The 24840-nt window shown below is 39.9% G+C and overlaps 1 protein-coding gene across 2 annotated transcripts in view; it reads right to left on the reverse strand.

The window, feature by feature from the left end:
* Positions 1-8923, reverse strand: part of GADL1 (glutamate decarboxylase like 1) — a 157153-nt gene extending 148230 nt beyond the window's left edge. Inside the window, exon 1 of one of the 2 annotated variants that reach the window (XM_021071494.1) lies at positions 8683-8923. The gene's annotated coding sequence lies outside the window, so the exon portion shown is untranslated. The remainder of the gene's footprint in view (positions 1-8682) is intronic. The other variant, XM_005669326.3, reaches the window with a different exon arrangement.

The raw sequence follows: 24840 nt of genomic DNA on the forward strand, positions 1-24840 counted from the left end.
TCAATGACTATATAAGTGCATGTATCTTTTTCAAGGAAAAGTTTTGTCCAGATATATGCCCAAGAGTAGAATTGCTGGATCAATGGTAGTTCTATATTTAGTTTTCTAGGTGCCTCCATGCTACATTTAGTTTTCTAGGTGCCTCCATGCTGTTTTCTAGGTTGTACCAATTTACATCCCACCAACAGTGTAGGAGGGGTCCCTTTTCTCTACACCCTCTCCAGCATTTGTTATTTGTTGATTTGTTAATGATGGCCATTCTGACTGTTGTGAGGTGGTACCTCACTATAGTTTTGATTTGCATTTCTCAAATAATTAATGATGTTGAGCATTTTTTTACGTGCTTGCTGGCCATCCTTATATCTTTTTTGGAGAAAGGTCTATTCAGGTCTTTTGCCCATTTTTCAGTAGGGTTGTTGGGTTTTTTTGCTGTTGAGTTGTATAAGTTGTCTGTACTGATTGACATTTCACATTCATTGCTTTTCCTTCTTTAAAAAATGGGTAACTTATCCACTTAGCCTCTCAACGTGGAACTGAGATTTCATCAGCAGACCTGAGACCCAGCTTTACACATATTTTTCTTTGACAACTGCACACCCCAAAGCAATGCCAGTTGGTTTAAACACAGTGGCTAAAGCAGCCAATTTCATTTGATTAGAGGTTATTTGAAAAACTATTACATTTATGACACTCAGGTAAACTGAGAAAATATAGTGCAGGGATACATCTGAGATATTTCATGTTCTGTTTCAGACCACTGCAATAAGGCGAATATCAAATAAAAGAATCACTAATTTTTTGGTTTCCCAGTGTGTATAAAAGTCAGTTTAGCCTACACTGAAGGTTTTTATACATACAACAGTATTATGTCTAAAAAAATACATATACCTTACCTAAAAATACTAACCATCAACTGAGTCTTCAGCAAGTCAATCTTTTTGGTGGTGGAGGGTCTTGACTTGATATTGATGGCTGTTGACTGACCAGGGGTGGTGATTGCTGAAGGCTGGGGTGCCTGTGGCAGTTTCTGGCTTTTTTTTTTTTTTTTTTTGGCTGTACCCATGGCATGCAAATGTTCCTGGGCCAAGAATCAAACTTACACCATAGCAACAACCCAGCCCGCTGTAGTGACAATACTAAGCCACAACAGAGCTTATGTGGTAATTTCTTAAAATAAGACAATAGTGAAGTCTGTCACATCAATTGGTTCTGCCTTTCACAAATGATTTCTCTATACTATGCTAAGCTGTTTGATAGCATCCGACCCACAGGAGAACTTCTTTCCAAGTTGGAGTCAATCCTCTCAAACCCTGCCTCTGCTTTAACACCTAAGTTTATTCAAAATACTTTGTTGTTATTTCAACAAGCTTCACATCATCTTCACCAAGAATACATTCCATCTCAAGAAACCAGTTTCTTTGCTCATCCATAAGAAGTAACTTCTCATTTGTTCAACTTTTATGATGAGATGGCAGCAATTCAGTACCATCTTCACGCTTGACTTCTAATTCTAGTTCTCTGGTTATTTCCAGCATATCTGTGGTTAATTCCTCCGTTGACATTTTGAACCCCTCAAAGTCATCCATGAGGGTTAGAATCAACTTCTTCCAAACTTCTGTTAATGCTGATATTTTAACCAACTCATTATAATGCTTAATGAAGTTAATTTAAGAACTATGGAGCTGCACAGGAGAAACTTAATAAAATGCTTTTTGTCTAATAATAAAAAGCTTAATAGATAAAATGACTTAATAGATAAAGTGACTTAATGGATGTTTCTAGAATTTAAGGATCAGAGTAAGATGTGTAACTTAGCCAAAAGAACTAAGAAAGAGGAAAGCGAAGGTGGCAGAAACTGTAGTTCAAAGGAAGTCAATCTTTGAGGAAAATTTTAAACCATGAACAAGAAAGCAGCAAAATCTAAACTGCTGAGAATTCTATATACCAAATGGTCCAGGTTCTTTAACAGACAAATGATCTGAATAGAAAAGGACAGAAAAGTAAATCTACAAATTAAAATACTTACAATTTTTTAAATCAGTAAGACTAAATTTTTAGGTCTAGGAATATATATTTGGTTGGTTAAACTATTAAAAAATGCAAAAATCAGGGCAATGGTTTCTTAGCAGAAGGATAGGTGTGCTCTTAGGACAAATTATCTTTCTTCATCTGGATGATAGTTCCAAGAGTATAAAATGATAACAAGGTGTTCTACATAATCAATCCTTCATAATCCAAAAGGAAGTCTAATGAAAACAAAACAGAACAATCATCTTGGAGTTCCAGTCCCTTAGGAATCATTAGGTGCTCAAGGCAAAAAGAAAGTGGGAAGGGGAGAGAAGAACTGAGTCACATACATGAGTGTTGGGGCAAATTTAATGGAAGGGATTCTGTTTTTGAGCCATTATTTCCTTTCAGGTAATTTTTTCTTTCCATATCTTTTGTACTACAGTGGGGTGGAATAGGGGTACTTTCTCAAATGAAGAGGTCAGAACTTCTGGAGAAGGAGTGTAACAGAGCTAGAGAGATGGGGTCTCCCATACCTAGAGAGGTTATTAGAGTGCCTGGGAGAGAAAACATCAAAAATGAGGTAAGGATTTCCTTCAAGACTGAAAACAAGTTCTCCTCATGGAAGAGAAAAGGGTTGCTGCCAGCATATCCTGGAAAAAGAGGCCCAGGATAATGTTAATTATCAAAGAAATGCAAATTTAAGCCACAATGAGATATCACCTCACACCGGTCAGAATGGGCCATCAATAAAAAGGACACAAATAACAAATGGTAGAGAAAAGGGAACCCTTATATGCCGTTGGTGGGAATTTAAATTGGTACAGCCACTGTGAAAAAACTGTATGGAGGTTTCTCAAAAAACTAAAAATAGAACTACCATATCACCCATCAATTCCAGTCCCAGGTATATATTAAAAAATAATGAAAACACTAACTTGAAAAGATACATGCACCCCAGTGTTCAGAGAAGCACTATTTATGCCAAGATATGGAAGCAACCTAAGTGTCCATAAACAGACGAATGGATAAAGAGGTAATACACACACACACACACACACACACACATATACAAACATGAATGGAATACTATTCAGTCATAAAAAGAATGAAAAAAGAATGAAATTTTGCCACATACACATATGCAACAACATGAATGGACTTGGAAATAAATTAGTAACTCTGAGAAAGACAAATACTCTATGATATAACTTACATGTGGAATCTAAAAAATAAAACTAGTGAATATCACAAAAAATAGACTCACAGATATAGAGAACAAAGCAGTGTTTACCAGTGGGAAGAGGGAAGCAGGGAGGGGCAACATAGGGGTAGGGGAGTAAGAGATATAACCACTATATATAAAATTAATAAGCTACAAGGATACATTATACAACATGGAGAGTATAGCTAGTATTTTATAATAACTATAAATGGAATACAACCTTTAAAATTGTACATCACTATCTTGTACACCTGAAACTTATATAATATTATTCATCAACTGTATCTCAAAGAAAGAAAAAATATGTAAGGTCAAAAGTTACTCATTTACTGCTCTGTTTCTAAAGAATGGTGATTTTTTTCCAAAAAAAAAAAAAAAGGCAAGAGATCACCTTGCTTTACAAATTTCTTGTTATTGGAACTGATTATGGAAACAAAGAAAGCTACTCAATGGTATCCACCACACAAGCACCTCAAACACACAAAAAACAATTATGAAACACATACTAATTATTTATTCATGAACTGTCATAACATCTCTACATAACAAAGCAAGTAAAGCCAAAAACAGAGGGGAGACCAAAAGTTAGCTTAACTATGACTTACAGCAACATGCTCAATATGATGACATGTTGGAAAATTAATTTCTTTTGTCATTAACATTGAGTTACTCTTTTTTTCTTGCTTTGAGTTTCTTTTTCAATTTCTTATCTCTTTTAAATAAATTATGCTACCTTGTAACCCTAAGACATTCAAACTTATTTAAATGTTCAAAAAGAGTTAGGCAGGCAAATTTGGAAAATAAGTTGAGAAGATAACTTAAGAATCCAATGAAAGGAGATTGGGTGGTGTAGTGTCAGGCAAAGTATGATAATGTCTTTTGGTACATATTTCTTGCATTGTGTTTCCTCCTTATAAAAGAAAGCAAGATCATTACATAAGAATCAAAAACATAAGCAAGTAAAAAAAAATTTAAGGAATAGCCATCATCCTGTCTACCCTGAGGCAACACCGATTAATCCTTTGTTATCTCTCCATCTAGACTCTACAGCAACAGATAATCATTTTCCAGAAACAATGCCTTCACATAACATTTTACAGCCTATCATAATTTATATAAGCCATCCAGAAAAAAGAATATTTATATGTTTTAAGTAACATCCTATTGATTGGGATGTAAATACAAATTTTCACTATTTTATATAACTTGGAGGAAAAGAAAGCAAATATGAATTCAAAACTTAAATGCAAAAGCAACAAGGACTAAAATATTTCATGAATCATACATTGTTACCTCGCATCATGCTCTTATTCATTCATGTATCTGTTTATTCAACAAACATATATTGGATATATGGACCAGACACATAGCTGGATGCTAGGGATCCAATAAATAGATAGACAGAGGAATGAAAATAAATAAATAAATAAATAACTTTTTTAACACCCCCCCAAAAAAAAAGAAGAAAGAAAGAAAGATATGGTCCATGCTCTCATGAGTTTTATGCAAGAAACAGAAATATAAAAAATTCCAAAATACTTTGAAAAGTGTTATTATATGGGCAATACAAGGTTTACAAAATTATGCCGGAAAAATCAGTGAGCAAGAATCATAGTCTTGAAGTCATTTGTGAGGGTAACTCCACGATACTGCTGACCAAATCGCTTTCTGAAACTCACTTTCCCAGGATTCGCCTGGACTTCAAACTCATCTTTCAGTTTTAATATATACATTAACTTCTCAGACTTTGCCCCAAATGAAAGCCCAAGCCACAAAAACACAGCAGTAGCAGCAAAAGCACACGCACAGCACATGTGCTCATCACACAGCTGTCAGACTTCTTACATTAGCAGGTATGCCCAGTAGTGAATGGATGTCACTCCAACCTGATCTTTCTGGGGAACTGCATGGAGATAACACATTCCAATTACCTCATTAACTTGTACATCCAATTTACTGGATATATTGTTTGTTTACAGGGAAGCTGATACCTGTCAGACACTCTGTATATTATTCCTAATATTCATAATAATTCTAAACAGTGGGTGTTTTTATCCCTATTTTACAGATGAAGAAACTGAGACTCACAAAGTTTCAATCATGTATACAGAGACACACATCAGAGCAGACTGTGGGCCAAAGTCCTGTGCATCAGTTACTCATAGGGAACAATTCTACTCCACTGCAGGACTATCTGCTCTCAGGGCAATGCCTTCTAAGGTGGCCCATCTGCTGCAATCTGAGAGCAATGGGACCTGAGTGAACCTGCTCTAGAGAAGGGAGGGCTTTAGAGAGTGTCCCATGGGGCACTTCCCTCTCCCTGGGAGAAGCCAAGCTGCCCTTCTTTCCTAGCAACCAGAAGGCAAAGCATAGGTCCCAACTCAGGCCAGAGGGGCAGGGGGACCTACCAATTCCAGCCCTCTGAATATCGATGCCTTTCCTCCATCGTCCCCACACAAAGGAATAAGGAAGAAAGCTAATGTTACCTCAATGAGCTTAAAGCCACCTCCCAGGGACCACTCCAGGGTTCTTCCTATGGTCCCTGCATAGGCAGCAAAGGGTGCTGCTGCAAGCCACCTGTGTACATTTCCCATCATGGTCCAGCAGGATGCAAACTGGCCCCAGGTTAGATGTTAGGTGCATGGACTGAACACTCAGAGCTGACAATCACCCTCTCAGAATCTCAGTTTTCTCAAAAACAAAACAAAACAAAAACAAACAACAATAGTTCTCCCATTGACTTGCAAGTGAGGGTTAGAGAAGATAGTGCTTGTAGCTCAGCATAACCAGTAAGCGTTCAAAAAACGTGAGCACTTCTTATCCTAAAGGAGGGATCAGCCACTGAGTGACACATTTTACCTGCAGGGGTTTTATTTAAACTGTGATATAAAAGTAGAAAGTTTACAAAGAGAAAGAAAATGGAGAGACATAGAGAAGGTCAAAAAAATTACACAGAACTTTTGTTCCTAAATGTCATGGTTTCAATTTTATTTCAACATACCAGATTTACAGACTTACAACAATCTAGAAAAGTCAGCTTTTCCACCAAAAGAAGAGTTTCTGTTCCCTACTATTAAAACGTAACATTTTCTTCCATTTTAAAAGTGTTTCAATAAGAATCAAAGCTGAATAAAAGAAAACCAATGACTTTGCAAGCCAAATTATGTGAAAGGTCTGTGTTTTGATTTCAAACCATAAGGAAAAATATGACTTGAATCCAGAGAATTTTTTTTTCTAATTGAATTAAAATTTTAATCTGATATAATTAATTGCCCAATTTATTCTGGACATACTCTGGGAAGATCATAAACTAGATCAAAGAATGAGGAATAGAATAAGAATTCTTTATCTGCAATAGGATTCTTTGAGACATTCTTTTATAATGTATAGACTATAACAGATATTTAACCAGAGTTTGTTTAACACAAGCATGTCATTAAATATACTCATCAGATATTAATTTCATATACACTTGGAAATTTACTAAGTCTGGCATATATTCTATACTCTTTTAAAATGTCATAGCCAACATCTGGCACAATTTGGTATTACTGGACATGTTATCGCCTTGTCACTTACTCAATGACAATCAGACTGACAGCAGTCTAAGCTTTTTGGTATTCTCCCAAATTCAGTTTTAAGGTTAAATTTTGCACTTCACTATTCATATATGGCAACTATTGATGTAGTCACAAGTTTCAGACATGCCTGGTTACAAGGCAAGGATATACACTTAATTTGGGAAGACTAGATACTTTTTAGTAGAGTTCTGAAGAGTTTGTAGCTTTAAAACAAGTACTAAGATTCCAAACAAAACAAAACAAAAGTGTGCAGAGCTAAGGTAGTAAAATATAATGATCCTGCCTGTCCTTGCCTCACATAAAGAAGCCTGTCATATTACTAGTGTTGTTTTGTTTTGTTTTGTTTTTTCTTTTTAGGGCTGCACCTGCGGCATATGGAGTTTCCCAGGCTAGGGGGTCAAGTCAGAGCTGTAGCCACTGGCCTACACCACAGCCACAGCAACTCGGGATCCAAGCCACATGTGCAACCTACACCATGCTGCCCACTTAGCAAGGCCAGGGATTGAACCCACATCCTCATGGATACAAGTCGGGTTCTTAACCTGCTGAGCCACTACGGGAACACCCAGGATTTTCTTTTTTAAGTCAACAGTCTTATGTATCAATCAGTTTTCAAATAACCAGTCGTCTTAAATTACATTGTATGCTGACCTTAGAAACACAAAAGTAATCGTTTTACAAAAAGTTCCAGCCAGTTTTTTATGTTATTGAAAACAATAACAGTGCAACTTTTTAAAAATATATTTTCAAAAGAAGATCCAGGGCAGTGATGCTGGGAACTTTGCTTAGGACTGTCAAAGGAAGGAATGAAATGCTTCTTGCAGCACAATGATTCTTGTCTTGCCAACTACTGTGCAAAATTCCCTGCCCTGAATATGACTGGTCCTCAGGGAACCCTGGCCCTGTTCACCAGGCTCACTAAGCCCCCAGAGAGTTTCACCTTAAGAAGCAAGTTCATTAAGTTATGTTCAGTACAATCTGAAAAGGTTATTGATGCAAAGAGAAGTTATTCCTGGAGGAGCACTCTTCCTAAAAGGTCAACAACTAACTAGTTAGTGAAAATGCCTGAATAGTGCTAATGATGACCTTTCAGAGCAGGGCTTCTGAATCAGGGGATAACCTGAGGCAGTTAAGGGGTTAAGTTGCAATCTTCAGCAAACATGCAAATATGTGAATTGGTGAGTTTTGCTGGAAAAAAAGGTTCGTCACACATTCAAAGCAACCTGAGACGCTTTCCTCGCAGAATCAAAGAACCATTATTCTCCAGAATAACTAAATGAAACCTGAGTTCTAAAGTCAGATTGGGGAACTCCCAAAACTGAAGGCATTCAGAAGGATGCCTTCTTTAAACCACTAATGTCCTAGGTACCCCACCCACAAGCTCCAATCAGAAGTACACGAGTGCATCACTCTGTAAATCAGGTAGCCTCTTTTCATGCGTTTGTGGAGGAGTGGGGTGGAGAGGTGATGCTTGGCACATCCCAAAATAGAAGCAAAATCATTTCTCAATGGGAAGGGACTCCCACTGAGTATCTGTCTAGAGATACCTGCAGCAGAGCACCTGGCCAAGAACCTGTTTTGCGTTTTTATTTACACAACCTGCACATCACTCACTGCGTTCCAAGCGCTGTTCTCTGTGCTTTATCAAAGTTAACTTGTTTAATTCTGCAAATAAGCCTAAAGGAGAAAAATGGGTGCAAAAATCCAAAAAGGGTGGGGAGGGGGGACTTCCTACACCTGCCAACTGCCTTATGGGTAAATAAATAACCCTCCTACTGGTCCCCGCCCCATCCACTGGAGCCTGGGAGGTCAGACCCCACATGGGGCCAGTTAAGGACTAAGAGGCTGCGGGCGCCCGCAAGTTGTTACCGTCCAGCGGGCGCTCGCGGTCGGGGTTGGGGTCGCGGCTCATCGCTGCTCCAGCTCCAGGCGGCCCGGGCGCTGCTCTATCAATCCAGGCGGCGGCTGCAGTTACCCAGGCAGCGTCCCCCTTGGGGACCGCAAGTGCGCGCACGGGAGCCGCTGGGCGCTCGCCACCACGCAGGGACAGACGGAGACGTGCTCGCACTGCCTTCCCTCTGCCGCCTGAGGCCCTGGCGCCAGCCTCCTGCGGCCCGCGCCTCTCTATTAATACTTGGCCAGCTGCTGGCAGTCTGCCGCGTGCTTGACTCATGACCAGGGTCCCTCTGACCGAAATAGGAAGGGCTGGGGGACTGTGTGCAGGGGTGCAGGACATTTGCCTGGGTACCATGGGCAGGACGCACCTCCAAGGAGCCCCCCGCCCCAGGGTAGAGACTGAGATACAGCAGGTGAGTAAGCCTTGGCCTGTGATCTTTCCAGCATCCAGCTTTTTGGAGTCATCACCTAGCAGGGCCTGATCTGGCCTCAGAAACCCTAAGCTAAATCTGATGCCAGCTCCAGCCACCAGCACAGGGAACTTATTTGGGGCCAACTGCTGTGAACAGGATTCTCTGCCCATTCATTCAGTACAGCCTTGACATTTAAGAGTCCCACTAGCAAATGCCCTGTCCCTGATCAGATTTCACCCTTTTGCATCTGCAAAATTCCAAGTTTGGAGAAGGGAAGGAGTAGGCACCTGTTGTCTGGTGGTAAAGGGTGGAAAGTGGCAGTTAATTCAAAAGGCCCACTATTTGGTCTTTAGCCTAAAATTTTCATCACACTGTAATTCTTCCACGAGCCCCTAGAAGCTGGGTTTCAGCCATGTTCCTATTGTAAATTTAAATTTAATCAGCAAGTGCTGCTTTTTTGTCATCCCTCCAACAAGTTTTATGTTTAAAGTTAAATCCCTTAGGACATTTTAACTTAGGCTGTTGATATGATAGGAGCAATCAGTTAATGCCATTTCAAAGCACATTTATGACAACTACATTATGGAACTGCATTTGTAATCTCAATCCTTCAAGGGGCTAGAAAAAAATCTTGGTTTACTTTTGCACAGAGCCTAGTATGGTCTCTTAGCTGGTGAATTATTTCCTCTGGCTAGTGTAATTAAAATCCCTATCAGTGAGGACAGAGCAGGCCTTTTCTCTCAAATAAGAATTGATTATTTCTAATATGCCTACAATGAGAGTTATTAAAATATTAAAGTTAAGGCCCTGCAGACAAATTTTATGAAGTTTTGGAGACCCATCCCACCTTCTGCCCTTTTGTATGCTGTTTCACCAGATAAAGGACAGAGATCTAGTGATGGAAGTTCAGGAGTTAATCTTTGGCGATTCTATTAAAACATACTGAAAGCAGTATACACTCTGGCAAGTTTTTCCTTTTATTTTTTTAGCTTTTTAATAAGTGGACTCTCTCTACACCAGCTACTAACAGTAACCAGTGTCAGCTGCTGCTAAATTATATATCCCTCTGTGTGAGGCAAACCATGACCAATTGGGGCCACAGTGGATTGCAGAAATGCCCATTTATAGACCTGTTTCTCTGCCCCTCTTGCCCCAACCAGGGAATCTGCCATCAAAAATGCCTTAGACTGAAAACCAGAAACTGCTCTATGAACTCACCGGTTACTGGCATATCTCAACTCTCATATTTATTCCTATAACAAAGGCAGTGTGTTCTATTCCTTCTTGCTCTCATTCTTCAATTACTTGGCACTTCCTTAGTGCCAGTTTCTAGGGATTTCAAGAAAAAATGCTTCACTCAGAGTGCTTTAGTGTATTGAGAGAGACAGGCTTAGAAAGAGCTAATTTTCTTATCTATTTTATGTTCAGTGAAAAAATATGGACATTGGGAGACACAGCTGAGGAGATGGCTAATTCTACTTTAAGGATTAAGAAATGTTTCCTATTAGTAATTTTCACTAATGATAGTTGCTATTATTTTTAAACATGTACTATGAACTAGGAACTCTGATAAATGCTTTTCATATATTCCCTCCTATAATCCTCATATAAATGGGAATTATTGTTATCCCCTTTTTACAGTTGGACAAAGGCTCAGTTTGATAACTGGCCCACAAGCACAGAGAGAAAATATTTCAGAACCATGACTGGTATTCCACTTTCCGTAATTACAGAGCCTGTGTCCAAATTACACCCTGGGTTGTACTGATGAGCAAAGACACTTTCCACCATCTGTGGTAAGAGCTTTTCACCAAAACCTTTCAGGAAAATGGATCCATGGAAAGTACAGAGGACAGGCCAGTTGTCCTTGCAGGAAACTGGACTGCATCCTGGCAGTCATAACTGAATCAAAGAGGAGCTACCACATCTCATAACATGGTGGGACTTAAAAAAGGCTTTTAAGAAAAAATGTGGGAATCCATCACAGGAAGAACTGCCTTAAGAACAGCATCCATTCATTCATAAATCCATTCATCACTTGTTGAGCACTTATTCTATTACATACACTTTGCTGGAAGCTGATTTCATCTTGAAAACATATCCCTATAGGGATGCTCCAAGGAATTAGGAATTTGCATTCAGATAAAGAAAAACAAAATACTGCTAGACACAGAGTTGTTTGGTCATTGGGCCAATTTACTCAAAGCTAAAAAACCTCCCTTTTGCTGGACAGGATTTGACCAAGAAGAAAGAAGATCCTGAGTATCCATTCCAATAAGAACATTTCCAATGGTCACACCTGCTGGAGGCCCACAAGTTGTACTGGTCTAAAATTCTTGCAGCATTCTCAGCACATAGGCAGAAAAATGTAATGATTAGGAAACCAGCCTTTGTTGTCAGACAAGCACTATATTCAAATGCTTACTCATCAGATCTTGGATCAATGATGATCTAGTACTGGTCAATCCAACAATACCCAGTGAATGACTAACTTGGGCAAGTTACACAACTAGTCTAAGGCTCCATTTTGTAAAATGGGACTAATAGCATAAACCTTATATGATTTTTGCATGATAGTCTATGTACTGAGTTGTAAGTAGTAGAGACCAAAATTAGCAGTGATTTAAATAAATTAGATCATTTTTTCTCTCCTTTAACATGAAAGTAGTGGAGTTAGATTATCTATAATTGGTGTAGTAGCTCCATGTTTTCAACAAGGACCTAGAAACTTCATTTTTATCCTTAATACAAACTTTGGCCTCAAGACTTCCTCATGGTTGCAAAATGGCTGCCAGAACTCCAGACTGACTCATGTCCAAACATGGAGAAGGAAGGGGGAAAGGGCAAAAGTAACACCTATCAGCTGAGTCAGGTCCCTTAAAATAACTTTCTGGAAAGTCTTTCCAACAACCTCTGTGTAAAATTCAAAATGTACTCCTTCTGCAAGCAAAGCTGGGTTGTGTATTGTGTATTGGGTGTGGGTGTGTGGGGGTGTGTGGGGGTGTGTGTGTGTGTATTAGTTAACCTAGGCATTTCAGAGATTCTGTTATTCTCAGAAAGGGAGAGAAAGGATACTTGGTAGGCAGCCAACAGTTTATGCCATCACTGTAAAAACATTTGACACAGTGCCTGGCACAAAGTAAATTTAAATCAAGAGAGAGAGACAGAAAAGTAGCCGTGTTAGAGAACCAAGAAGATCCCCAAACAAATAGATGATAATAAGACTGGTCTAAATATGGGTGTGTGCTGGGCAGAGAAGTGGCGAGTTTGGGTCACGCAGTTATTTTCCATGAAAGAACATTCATTCATTTTCTAAGTTTAAAGCAGAGTTCAAAACTGCCAGGAAATGAATTTAGATAATAATCAGCACACTTTGGTGCTAAAACCTGAGAAGGAACTCAAATCAATCAAAGAACTCCAATTGAAGAGGAAGACTAAAGAAATTCATAGAAATAAAAGTAGAGAAGTGGGAGAGAAAAAAAAACGAGGCAGTAACCTACCATTGACTGTTTTCAAACAACCTAAATGACCTCTGGCTTAAGATGTTTTTTTACAAAAACTTTCCCCTTCCTCTCCTTGTTCCGTCATTAGTCAGTCTGGGATTCTGGATGTCGAGCATATCAAGGACATCAGACTTGAAAGTCCAGCAAGAACCAAGTCAATGAAAGTTCAACAAGGCATTTTTTTGCAGGGACAAGTCTAATCAAGGATGCACCGTCCCTTCAAGCCCCATTGCTACCATGAGACCCTACCTCAAGTACCCTGAGGGGATGCAGTTTTTTATCTTGGTATCACTTGATAAAGTCAATCAGATGTGTGCTTCTGATTGGCCAGCCTGGACCCAATAGTAGATACAGGATGGATCTTTACCCTTTGGCTTTCCCAGGCTAAAGTGTCCCACTATTACAATATTCAAAGACGGGACCCCACATGGGAAGGACAGATGCAGGATAGCCAAAAAAAAAAAAAAAAAAAAAAAAAAAGAAAGAAAGAAAGAAAAAAAGATAAATATCAACTGCAGTGTCCCAATGAGCTAAGCTGTATTGAGAATTTAGCATGGCATCTTCCTGAGAAGCAACTGTAGGGGTTCAGAGCAAGCCTTCCTCAAATGTGCCACTTTTGCACATGGAGTATTTTTTTTTCTTTTTATGGCTGCACCTGCTGCATATTACATTCCCAGGCTAGGGTTCGAATCCAGGCCCCATCTGTGACCTATGGCACAGCTTGTGGCAACACCAGATCCTTAACCCACTGAGCAAGGCCAGGAATTGAACCCACATTCTCACAGAGATGATGTTGGGTTGTTAACCCACTGAGCCATAAAAAGAATACCTATGTGTGGAGTGTTTTGAGACAAAGGCAATCAAGACTTTGCAGGTTCAAGAGAAGCAACTTGTCCTCCCTTAACTACCTAGAACTTAAATGGGGGTTTTTTCCCCAGAAAAGAGTTACCACTGAAGGTAAGTGTTATCTAAGTGGCCCATGTATATGGAAGGACAAACCTCTAATTACCAAGTATCCTCTCTTCTGATCAGCCTGTAAATTTCCCTCCTATCCCTAGAGGCCCTAGGCCCAAATCCCATTCCTAGCTCAGGATGGCATATATAACTCATTTTACCTTTCTGTCTCTGATACTCTCCTGTATGTGGGGTTCCCATATATATGAAATTAATTTGACATTTTCCTGTTAATCTGTCTCATGTCAATTTAATTCCTAGATCAGCCAGAATAACCTAGAAGGCATAGTTTTCTTCCTCCTCAAACTAATTGGTACTACTTTCATTTTATAAAGTTTACATTACGCCTTTGTCTAAACCTACATAGTTAATAAGTAGCAGAGCTGGGATTCAAACTCATGGATTTCAAGACCTCTTAATTTTTGCAATATGTGACATACTTCCATGCTTTGTCTATCTGGATTTGTCACTAAGAAAACAACTACCTCACTGCGGTTAGGGTTAAGGGATTTGGAGGATGACATTGGGATATGAAAAGTCATGTGACATTGAACATGGTTCTTACTGCTAACAGACAATGAAGACATAACAGTTGTTTGTCCATTGATTGGTCATTTGTTCAAGTAACTCTCTTTGAGCTTTGATGATGTGACAGGCAGTAAGTTAAATGTGGTATGCAAATAAGACTTGGTCCTTCAGAGAATGCTGTCTGGTAGGGGAAACAGGGTACTTGATCTTCCCTCTGAGTGTCTGTGTCCTAGCTGCCTCTTCTTATAAAGACACCAGACACAGTAGATTGGGGCAAACCCCAGTTACCTCAATGACCTCCTCAAAGGCCCTGTCTCCAAATACAATCACACTTTAGGTACTCGCAGTTCAGCCTTCAACATATGAAATGAGGGGGTGCACAATTCAGCCCATAACAGATCATAAGCACCTTTTAATATGCTTCTTTTTTTCTCCCTTTTTGTTAATTCCCTACTCCATTTTTTTCCATACCATATCTCTACAGCCTCTCCTAAGGTAATCCATGCATGTATATTTCTATTCCTATGCTATGTGTTCATACTCATGTCCATTATAAACACACACACATACATTCATACTCATACATACATATGGGAGGGCCTTTAAAATGTACAAAATGGCATATATTAGTCACCTCTTTCTGTATTTTTCTTTTTCAAGCAAACCTCATGTAAATATCTCCATTAAAAATCAAACTCACTCATTCTGAGGCTGCACAATATTTTGGGGTGCAGATGTTCCAATCATTCATCTGTTGCCTTGATAGTTTTATGGCCACTAAATAATGTTGTACAAACACACAAGTGCCTTCTCTTCCTATGGAACAGATTCCAGAAGTGGGGTTTCTAGTTTGAAGAATACTCAGATTTTTTATTTCAGTAGATGATTCCAGATTGGATATGAGGCAGGATTACTATTTCCCTTTTAAATCTTAAGTAACTAAAGTGGTGAGAAGGTCTGGAATATGCTAAGACCCAAACCTTACCTGTCTGGCTTCCAAACAGGTGCTTTCTCCACCTCATACTCAGCCTCCCATGTGATTGCACCTGTCCTTCTGTGCCCAAGTGTGGGTGCTTCAAGGTGAAGAGCTAGTTTTCTCTCAAACCTCTTGTGCATGCAGCTGGCAGTGCCCTCCCTACAGCCCAAGGGGCCACCACTACTGGGTTTGTGCTATTTATTTACAACATATAATAGCCCTCTCATAAAAGTATAATGATGTACAATCTATAAGAATAATGGTACCCCTGGAGCAGAAGTGGTTACCAGAGCTTGATGCTACTAAATTTTACCTGAGAGGTCACAAGAGATCCCAGTCCAATGAAAAATATGGGGATGCTTCTGCTGTATTAAACTCATTGCCCAGGTAAAGGTGCTAGGAACATAAAATGAGAAAAAGAAGCAAGTACCGGGATCAGTTTTGTTACCGTATCTCAACCCTTTTAGTTATTATGTTTTGTAAATAACTAAAGATTGTGCCATTCACTAAGTCCTGTTTACTTAGTAGATACAGAGAGAGGGTGAGAGAGGGAGAGAGAAAGCAGAAAGCAGGATTGATTTTAAGAATAAACAAGCTCAAGCATGTTTCGATAGCTATTGTCAATGGAGTTCGTTTTGGGGATTCAATTATGCCTCTGGACATATACACTGGAAAAGTTTAGCTATAATAATTCAAAGAGCATTGCTGTAACAATATCCTTTCCAAATAAATTTGAGAAAAAACAAACAAGTTTCTGTTTTGACCACAGGGGGGAATATCAGCATGGTGTTTGAGTCCTTTCACAGTGTAACAGGCAAGAAGTTTTGCCTATTTGTGAATTCTGGCAGGAGAGACATCATAATGAATAATATTATGAATAATAACATCTAACTTTCTTCATGGAAAAGTATTATAGAGAGTGGTTAGGTTGACATGGGAATGGTCAAGTAGGGCCAAACCATAAACTTCATCAGGTCTAATTTACATCTGACCACGAGCACATGATAGGACAGGAGTTTATGGGTATTTGTAGCAGACAGGAAACTTGTAGGAAAAATAAAAAGCAAGAAATATTGGCATGATCCAATTCTGCAGGATGGGGTAATAGTGTGAAATCCCTCTAAACTTCGACTTTCTTTTAAAACGTTCTTGAAATAATTGAGGTTTGTTTTGTTTTGCCTTTAACAACTGTTGAAGATCACTTGGAATGAATGCTTTAGTTTGAACTAAAAAAATAACCAGGAAGTGGAGATGGGAAAAAGTAACACAGAATCTACTCCTGCATTTTGAGTCCAAGGGTGTCTTCTTCTATTACTTCCATATTTGCTCCGTTTTATGTCACCACCGGTAGCTTTCTACATGGCTAACGGAATCAGTAATAAATATTTGTAACGTATCTTTGACTTTTTCTAAGAGCAGTCTTTTCACAATTGCCCAGTGGGGTAAACATGTAGGTGTAATTACCTCCAATTACAAGTGTACAGATCAGTTAAGTTGCCTACGGAGGGTCACTTAGCCAGAAAGAGATTCAGTAAGGAGCCAAGCCTCCAGAGGCCTAGTCCAAACACTATCACTATCATCTGCTTTGTACCAATAGCTACGTAGAGTCAAAATCGGCATTATCCCCTTCTGTGTGAAATACCCAAGCTCTGGGCTGACAACACACCATGTACTGAGGTGTTTGAGAGGGATCACAAAGGCACCAGTGCCAGGATGAGTTGGTAATATCTGCCGCAGGCAAGGACACGCATAGCACACCAGCCCCAGGGGCCTTACTCTATCTGGACTACAGCTTCACTGGCACCCAGTTCTATCAACTCAATCTCACAGTCACTTCCTGGATGGTGACCGTGCTAACATCCTCCACTTTCTTCATCTCTGTCTACAACCCCTTTTTCTTCCATCTTCCTAACTCCCTGCACACTTATTTTTTCACCTCAGTTATAACCCCAATTTCTTGACCACTTTCTTATTGGTTTGCCTGACTCCACAATCCAGTCATTCAATTGGTCTTCTATGATGCTAAGCTTTTTTCCTCCTTTGTCTTTTTACTAAATGTTATTTGAAAACTTCTTACTGTGAATCAGTCCAATCAGTGTGCTCTTACCTGAACCCTGCTGCAGTAATGTCTCCATATAGAAATCTTAGTGCCACTAAAATTTTTGGATGTTCAACAGGCCCACCTGTATCCTTTTCAAACCATCTTCTCCATATCAGTCAGCAGACCGTCATGCTGCATAGCACTGTGCCTGGGGTTGTACAATGCAGCAGTACTGTCTGGCAGTATCCCTTCTCATACTACTCACTGGTTATCTCAAAATTTCAGAACCAGTCTCAAAGTTACCTGATAAATACCCAATTCCCTCACTCATTAAAAAAGATAACCTCGTGGGAGTTCCTGTTATGGCTCAGGGGGTTATGAACCTGACTAGTATCCATGAGGATGCGGGTTCAATCCCTGGCCTTGCTCAGTGGGTTAAGGATCCAGCGTCACCTTGAGCCTTGGTGTAGATTGCAGACGTGGCTCAAATCTTGTGTTGCTGTGGCTGTGGCATAGGCCAGTGCCTACAGCCCCGATTCAACCCCTAGCATGGGAACTTTCATATGCCACAGGTGCACCCCTAAAAAGAAAAAAGCAAAAACAAAATAAACAAAAAAAAGATGACTTTGTGGTACATTAGTAATTTGAAATTATGACATAAGGTAGACCTCAATCTCTCCACCCTCAACCTAAAAAATTGTCTATATCCACCTTCATTTTCTCTCCTTCCTTCCCACCCCTAATCTGTTCTATAACTCTCCCATCCTCTGGTCAAGGTCACAAGGCACCTCCTCTCTGTCACTCTGCCACATGAATCGATTCCTCTTTCTCCTCAATATTAGGCCTCTCCCTTTCTACTGGCCCCTTCCCCTTGGCTTATAAACATGGTCGAGTCTCACACACTAAAAACCAAAACAGAACATATCCTGTGCAGCAGAAATGGTGAGAACATATAGGCTCATATACCTGTATATGCTCGATTCCATCCATTTCAGAGTACGCCAGCCTAATTTCAAATTTTTGATACTGCTCCTCTTATCCAGAGGCTGCTCTGGCCACCAGAGTCCATTCTCCTTCCATTCAGCCAGCTGAACAGTTCCATGGAATTAATGAACTGCCCCGTACCTCTGGAGCAGAATCCCACTGGTGATTAATGGTAACTACATTTAGGATAAACTCTAAAGTGAATGTTCTATGTTTTTCCCAAGAGTCCTCCAAAAGGATTAAGTGCCAGTTGCCCCAAAGAAACTTGTTTTAAAATACATTCTTTTGTAATGCTTCCTTCTTTCCCTGTCTCACGGCAATTCTCTATTTCCTAGAATTCCCTGCCAAATAAACTACTTTCACTTGAATCTATGTTTCAAAGTCAGCTTCTGGGAAAATTCAAATCAAGACATACTCCTTTGACCCTCTGTTTTATATCTAGTTACCATACACCTTTCACTCCTTCACTTAACTGAATGAGTCCTTAAAATACAATCACATCATGGAGTTCCTGTCATGGCTCAGCAGTTAACGAGCCTGGCTAGGATCCATGATGACGTGGGTTTGATCCCTGGCCTTGCTCATGGGTTAAGGATCCGGTGCTGCCGTGAGCTGTGGTGTAGGTTGCAGATGTAGCTTGGATCCAACATTGCTGTGGCTGTGGTACAGGCCAGCAGCTGCAGCTCCAATTTGATTCCTAGGCTGGGAACTTCCATGTGCTGCAAGTGCAGCCCTTAAAAAAAAAAAAAAAAAATCATATCATGAAGAAATTGCCTTTTACTACTAACACAAAGAACCCAAATGACTTAAACAAATTCAGGGTTATATTTCTTTCACAGAACAATACATTTGGAGCTATGAATTCTCAGGCTGATATGGCAGCTCCACGGTGTCCTCTGTCTTCTCACTCAGTCATCCTTCATATCTCCTAGCACCTCATCATCTTCAAATGGCTGAATCTCTTCCAGTATCACTTCCAGGTTTGAGGACAGAAGGTGATGTTGGGTGGGGAAGAGACAAGGTCCCTGCTAGCTGAGTCCCCTTTCATCTAAAGACTTTTCCAAAAGCACTAAAGAGCAGCTTCTTCTTACTTACATCTTTTTGGCCAGAATTTAGACCACACTTAACTTCAAAGGAGACTGAAAACTTTTTTTAATAATCTGGGCTTGTTGTTTCCTCTAACAATATTGGGATTGTCTTATAAAAAGGAAAACTGGATACTGGCTAAATAAACAACCATCTCTGCTGTAAAAAGTCTAGATAACCAGTCACAATTTCTCAACTGCTGCTGTCTGGCTTAACCGCTCTATGGAAAAATCTCTAAGTTAACAATTACTGCCTAACTCTGATACTCAACAGATAATTTTCATTCCATTTCTTACTGACTTCCTTGATTTCTCATCAACTCTTCCCATTTCATTTACCACATTTGTATACATTTCCCTAATACTGAATTGAATTAAAAGTCCTTATCAAATCCCTCAGCTTTTCAAGGTCAACAGTTTTATGCTAAAGCTAGTTAGGAAGGAATGAAGAAAAAAAAATAAAAGGATGGATAGGGTATGTTACACTCTGCCCAAGGCCCTCGAATCCTCTAGCATTTGTTTATTTACAGACTTTGTTTTATTGCACTTTTACAGCACTTCACAGAAACTGTGTTTTTACAAATTGAAGGTTTATAGCAACTCTGCCTTGTCAGATGATGGTTAGCAGTTTTTAGCCATTAAGTATTTTTTTTATTAAGGTATGTACATTTTTCAAGCATAAGGCTATTTATGCATACTTAATAGACTACAGTGTAATGTAAACATAACTTTTATATGTACTGGTAAGCCAAAAATTCATGTCTCGTTTTATTGCAAAATTCACTTTATTGCAGTGATCTGAAACCAAGGTGTGTGTGTATTTAGCAGACATGTGCACATACCCACCGCTACCCTGGGACACTGATGTGCTTTTGTCTCTGGTAGCTTTGTTTCTGAGGATGCCTCTCAACCCACTGGAATCCACTTTGCCTGCATGAACCAAGCTAGAAGTCCCAGAAGAATGAAGACCGTGCCTCCCGCCAAGGGTACAGGGGTATAGAAGCCCCCAATTCCTTGCCTGGGAAAGTGACAATGTTGCAGTGTGATTAATGGCCCAGAGCTAAAGCTACCCTCTACAGGACTCTCCTGAGCTCACACCTCTGCTTGGCTTCCTCCCCGTCTCCATCCTGCTTCCCCACTCCCTTACTGGTTTTCCCTGAGAGCCTGCCTCAATAAATCATTTGCGTACTTCTGAGGAATCAATGTTAGGACAATTGGATAATAAATATCTGTTGGAACGGAATGAAACCAAACAAGCTTTTCAAGATGTCTTGCTACATTTAGATAACTTCTGAGGTTTTCACATCACCTTTCTAAAAATTAGAATGTTGTTTCTGAAAAATAATATTTTGCTACAGTTCATAAAGTCTAAAAAAATCCAATTGCAAGCATTTGCTTCCATGTGTAGCTTATCTGATGTTTGTCCATATATCATAGGTAAAACCACATAAATAATTTTAATACAGTATTGCCTACACAGTTTGAATTGCTAGCATTCTTAATCTTATCATTTCATAAGTTATAAAAGTTATAGATATTTTATAAGCAGTTTCTGAGAAATCTGTTCAGAGATATAGGAAGATATAGATATGTTATCTTTGTATAAACCCATGCTTTCTTTTCTAGAGAAGAAAACAAATCATGCCAAATTCTCCAACTGTCTCTTCTTCTGCCCCTGTGGCTGGGCCAGTTATCAGTAGATAACTGGCTCCAAAGTCACCCTTTTTGCCTGCTCTGTGGCAGGGAGGCAGCCCTAAAAGCTACTCCTGTGAGAGCCAGGATGATGCTAAACCTCATCAGTAGAGGGCGCTGAGAGCACTGGAGAAGAAAGGGGTGTTTTCTTCTAGGTTCTGGTGTGCTCCTCTGGTTGTCCTGGTTGTGCTCCTACAAACTAGGTGGATTTTTGTGCCTGTGTCCCCATGTCTGGCAGCAAGAGTAACCTATCCGTGGGGTGTTTAACAGCACCCCTAAGGAAGCTAATGAGTTTCCTGAGCATGCAGCTCATTTCTCTGTCATTTCCCAATGGCAGTTTCTTCCCAAAGAGGAACAGCATCTTGCCAGTTTTAGGAGATTCCCAGAACCTTTCTAGAATACCCATCAGGTATCCCAGCTGGTTTTCCAGAAAGTCAAGGGTACCCACCCCTTTGCCCTCCTTGGAAGCTTCCTGGTAAGTTTCCTTGGCATCCTTGGTGGTCCTCTGCCTGCCAGCCTCAGCCTCCTGACTTTGGACACCCCAACACAGCAAACTTGTCCACCACCCCATGGGCTTCTACCACAGCCTTGCCAACGAGGTCTGAATCCCAGCCTTGGAAGGACACTCACCTCCCAATTTGTTCCTTCCTTGGGTAGCCTCCCTCAGCCCTACGGTACCTTAAGAGTTCTTTTTTACCCTTCTTCTTAGCCAATTCCTTGTTAATTATTCTTCATATTAAACTTTTCTTGTCTATCTTCCAATAAGACACCAGCTAACAGAGTGACTAAGGAATCTAAAATATCTGAATCTTAATAACAGAAAGCTCTCTGATTGTGTGAGTTCTTTGAAGAAGATTTTTTTTCTAAAGATATTTAAATAGGTCATACCCTTTAAATCTTTTTTTCTAAAGTTGTTCTTGAAGTCTGCAAATGGTTTTCAATTTGAGGCAAAAGAAGTTGCTGGCCCCAAGAATGACATCTCTGATTTTTTTATATAAACCATATGGCTATATGGCCATGACTAAATATGGTTATTATAAATCCAGTCTGTCCCTTGGAGTATCTACATAGTACTCAGCACCCTACAAACAAGCATTTAATGACATGCAATTGTCAGAAGGGCTCTGCAAGGTCAGCATCATCTTTGTCTTAGAGGTAAGGAAACTGAGGCTCAGAGACGTGAAATTGTTTTCCTGATGTCACATGGCTGGTTTGTGGTCCAGCTGAGATTTAAATCATATGCGTGGATCCAAACCCTTTTCCCTATCTTCCATGGAATCTCATGTAAGCATAGAATAAAACTTTCCAGATCTTAATCAATTAATTCCTTCATTCTTTCCCTATCATTAGTTGGGTACCTACTATGTTTCAGGTACTAGACCTCATGCTAGGTTAAAAAATATTAAAGAAAAAGCAAACAAACAAAAACAAAAAAGCAGAGCTCTTGGACCCACGGAGTTTTCATTTTAAAAGCACTTTTCTCAACTACATGACCTTAACCATTCATTGTACTTTGACCCTTTGATAGGATCTTAAATTCCCATCCATGTCTGTGGCACTTTTCCAATGTTGCTATGGGCACCTCTGCTTGGCAACACTATCTGACTGGCCTAGTTTTTCTGTGCCTTCTTGGATCGCTGTGCCTCAGAACTCAGTCTCAGCCTATTCTGTTGGCTGCTGACCCACTTGGGGGCTGATTATCCCTCCTCTGACCTTCACCTCTTCCTCTCCTCCATCTTAGTATCTAGGACCAGTCTCTAGGCTCTTCTAGCATCTGTATTCCGGGACCCATCACCATCACTCCTGGCTGGCTCCCCAGTCAAGTAGCGGCAGGAGCTTTCTCTACATGGGGAATGTCAGTTTCACCAGAACTCAGATGTAGGGGCAGCTCTGACCCGCCTGGGGGCACAGAGGGCAACGCCCTTACAAGGCAGCTCTTCTGGCCTTCTCCTGTTGCCTTAAACAGGGCATGTTGCATGTCTTTCCTGAATCCCCTTCTTTTCCGTCCTTGTTTCTTCTGCTCTTCCCCATAATGCCACCCTTCACTCCAGCTGCCTGGAAAGAGTCTACTGACCCTATACCTTTCACATCAGCATTAATTCCACTACAAATTTTTTTGAAATTCTTTTCCATTATGTTTTATTACAGGACATTATGTTTTATTATAGTTCCCTGTGCTATATGGTAGGACCTTGTTGTTTATCCATTCTACCTAAAAAGTTTGCAACTTTAGTATTAATTCTTCTTGACAACCCCTCCCTGTCAAGTTCAAGGGACATGGGCCTCACCGGAGCATTGGGTTGGAGTGGCTGATTCTTTGCATCTCACCACAGGAACCAGGAGTGTCTGTACTGGAAGGATGGTGCTGTTATTAGTACACAGCCCAGGGGCCTGTGCTGAGCTATATGGTAGGCACTTAATGAACATCTGAACATGGAGAGTGGGAGAGAAGAGAGAAAAGGCAGGGATGGAAAGAAGAAGGAAAGATAATCTGTTTCTCTTTTGGTCATTTGTATGGCATTTTATCATCTGAAATAAAGTTTTAATCTAACATTAAGGCTATCTCTAAAAATACTGTTTTAGGTGGGTCCTGGCTGAGCCTCTGTTCCATCCAGGGGTCTCACACACAGACAGAAGGAATAGCTATACCACCACCACCACCACAGCAGAAATTACATCAAAAAATGTACCAAAATGAACATCTCCTTAGAAAAGAAAATCATGGACTTGGAGAAGAGACTTGTGGCTGCCTGATGGGAGGGGGAGGGAGTGGGAGGGATCGGGAGCTTGGGCTTATCAGACACAACTTAGAATAGATTTACAAGGAGATCCTGCTGAATAGCATTGAGAACTTTGTCTAGATACTCATGTTGCAACAGAAGAAAGGGTGGGGAAAAAATGTAATTGTAATGTATACATGTAAGGATAACCTGACCCCCTTGCTGTACAGTGGGAAAATAAAAAAATAAAAAAAAACCTAACTTCATGCTAAATCACTGTATTTAAAATTTTTTTAAATTTACTTTAAATTGAAGTATAGTTGATTATAATACTGCATAAGCTTCGGATGTAGCAAAGTGATTATTTTTTTCATATTGTATTCCATTATAGGTTTCTACAAGATACATAAATCCCTGTGCTATACAGTAAATCCTTATTGCTTAAAAAAAAAAAATGTACCAGGTCCGGGCTGAGCATCTTCTGTGCATTATCTCATTTATCACCACAACCAGCCAAAGAGTAGATACTATCCCTGTTCCTAATAAGGAAACTAAAGCTTAGAGATATGAACAGTTTTGTCAAATCACAAGGCTTGTAAATAACAGTGCTGGGATTCTACATCAGGACTTTGGACACCTAATACACCTTGCTGTGTAACAATACACCTTGCTGTGTCTCTCAGGAAGTTCTGTACATTTTCATGCCCAGAAGGCATTCAGGATAGCAGCCTAGATCCTCAAGAGAGATACCTACCAACTTTGATCAATAAAAGGCATTTAAAATCCACAAAAAGTCAACACATGATGGCATTTTCTTATAGAAGCAAAGTAAAAGTCATCCCCAGAATAGCATCTGCCTGCTTATTTGAGTGTCAGGAGGGAGGGAAAAAGGAAGGAAAGAAGGAAGAAGTGACTAGCATAACTGGCACAATTTCCCACCAAATTGAAATAAAAAATAATAAAATGATCGTTAACACTCAATCAGAAATTGAGGCATCAAATAGACTATGGTAAAGAAAATACTGCAGTTGTGAGGCTCTTGGGCAGAATCAATTCCCCAACAGCCTGATAAGATTCTGGTTCAGGGCATAGTACATGTGCCCCACGCAAGTGCCCCAAACACTCAGTAGGAAAAAAAAAAAAATTAGATGGAGAAGGCATTTTTCAAAAGGAGGGCAACTGAATTTTTAACAGTGATGAAACAAGCTTCACAAGAGTTGCTTTCAAAATTAAAT

The sequence above is a fragment of the Sus scrofa genome, chromosome 13, assembly GCF_000003025.6.
Source record: "Sus scrofa isolate TJ Tabasco breed Duroc chromosome 13, Sscrofa11.1, whole genome shotgun sequence".
NCBI lineage: Eukaryota > Metazoa > Chordata > Mammalia > Artiodactyla > Suidae > Sus > Sus scrofa.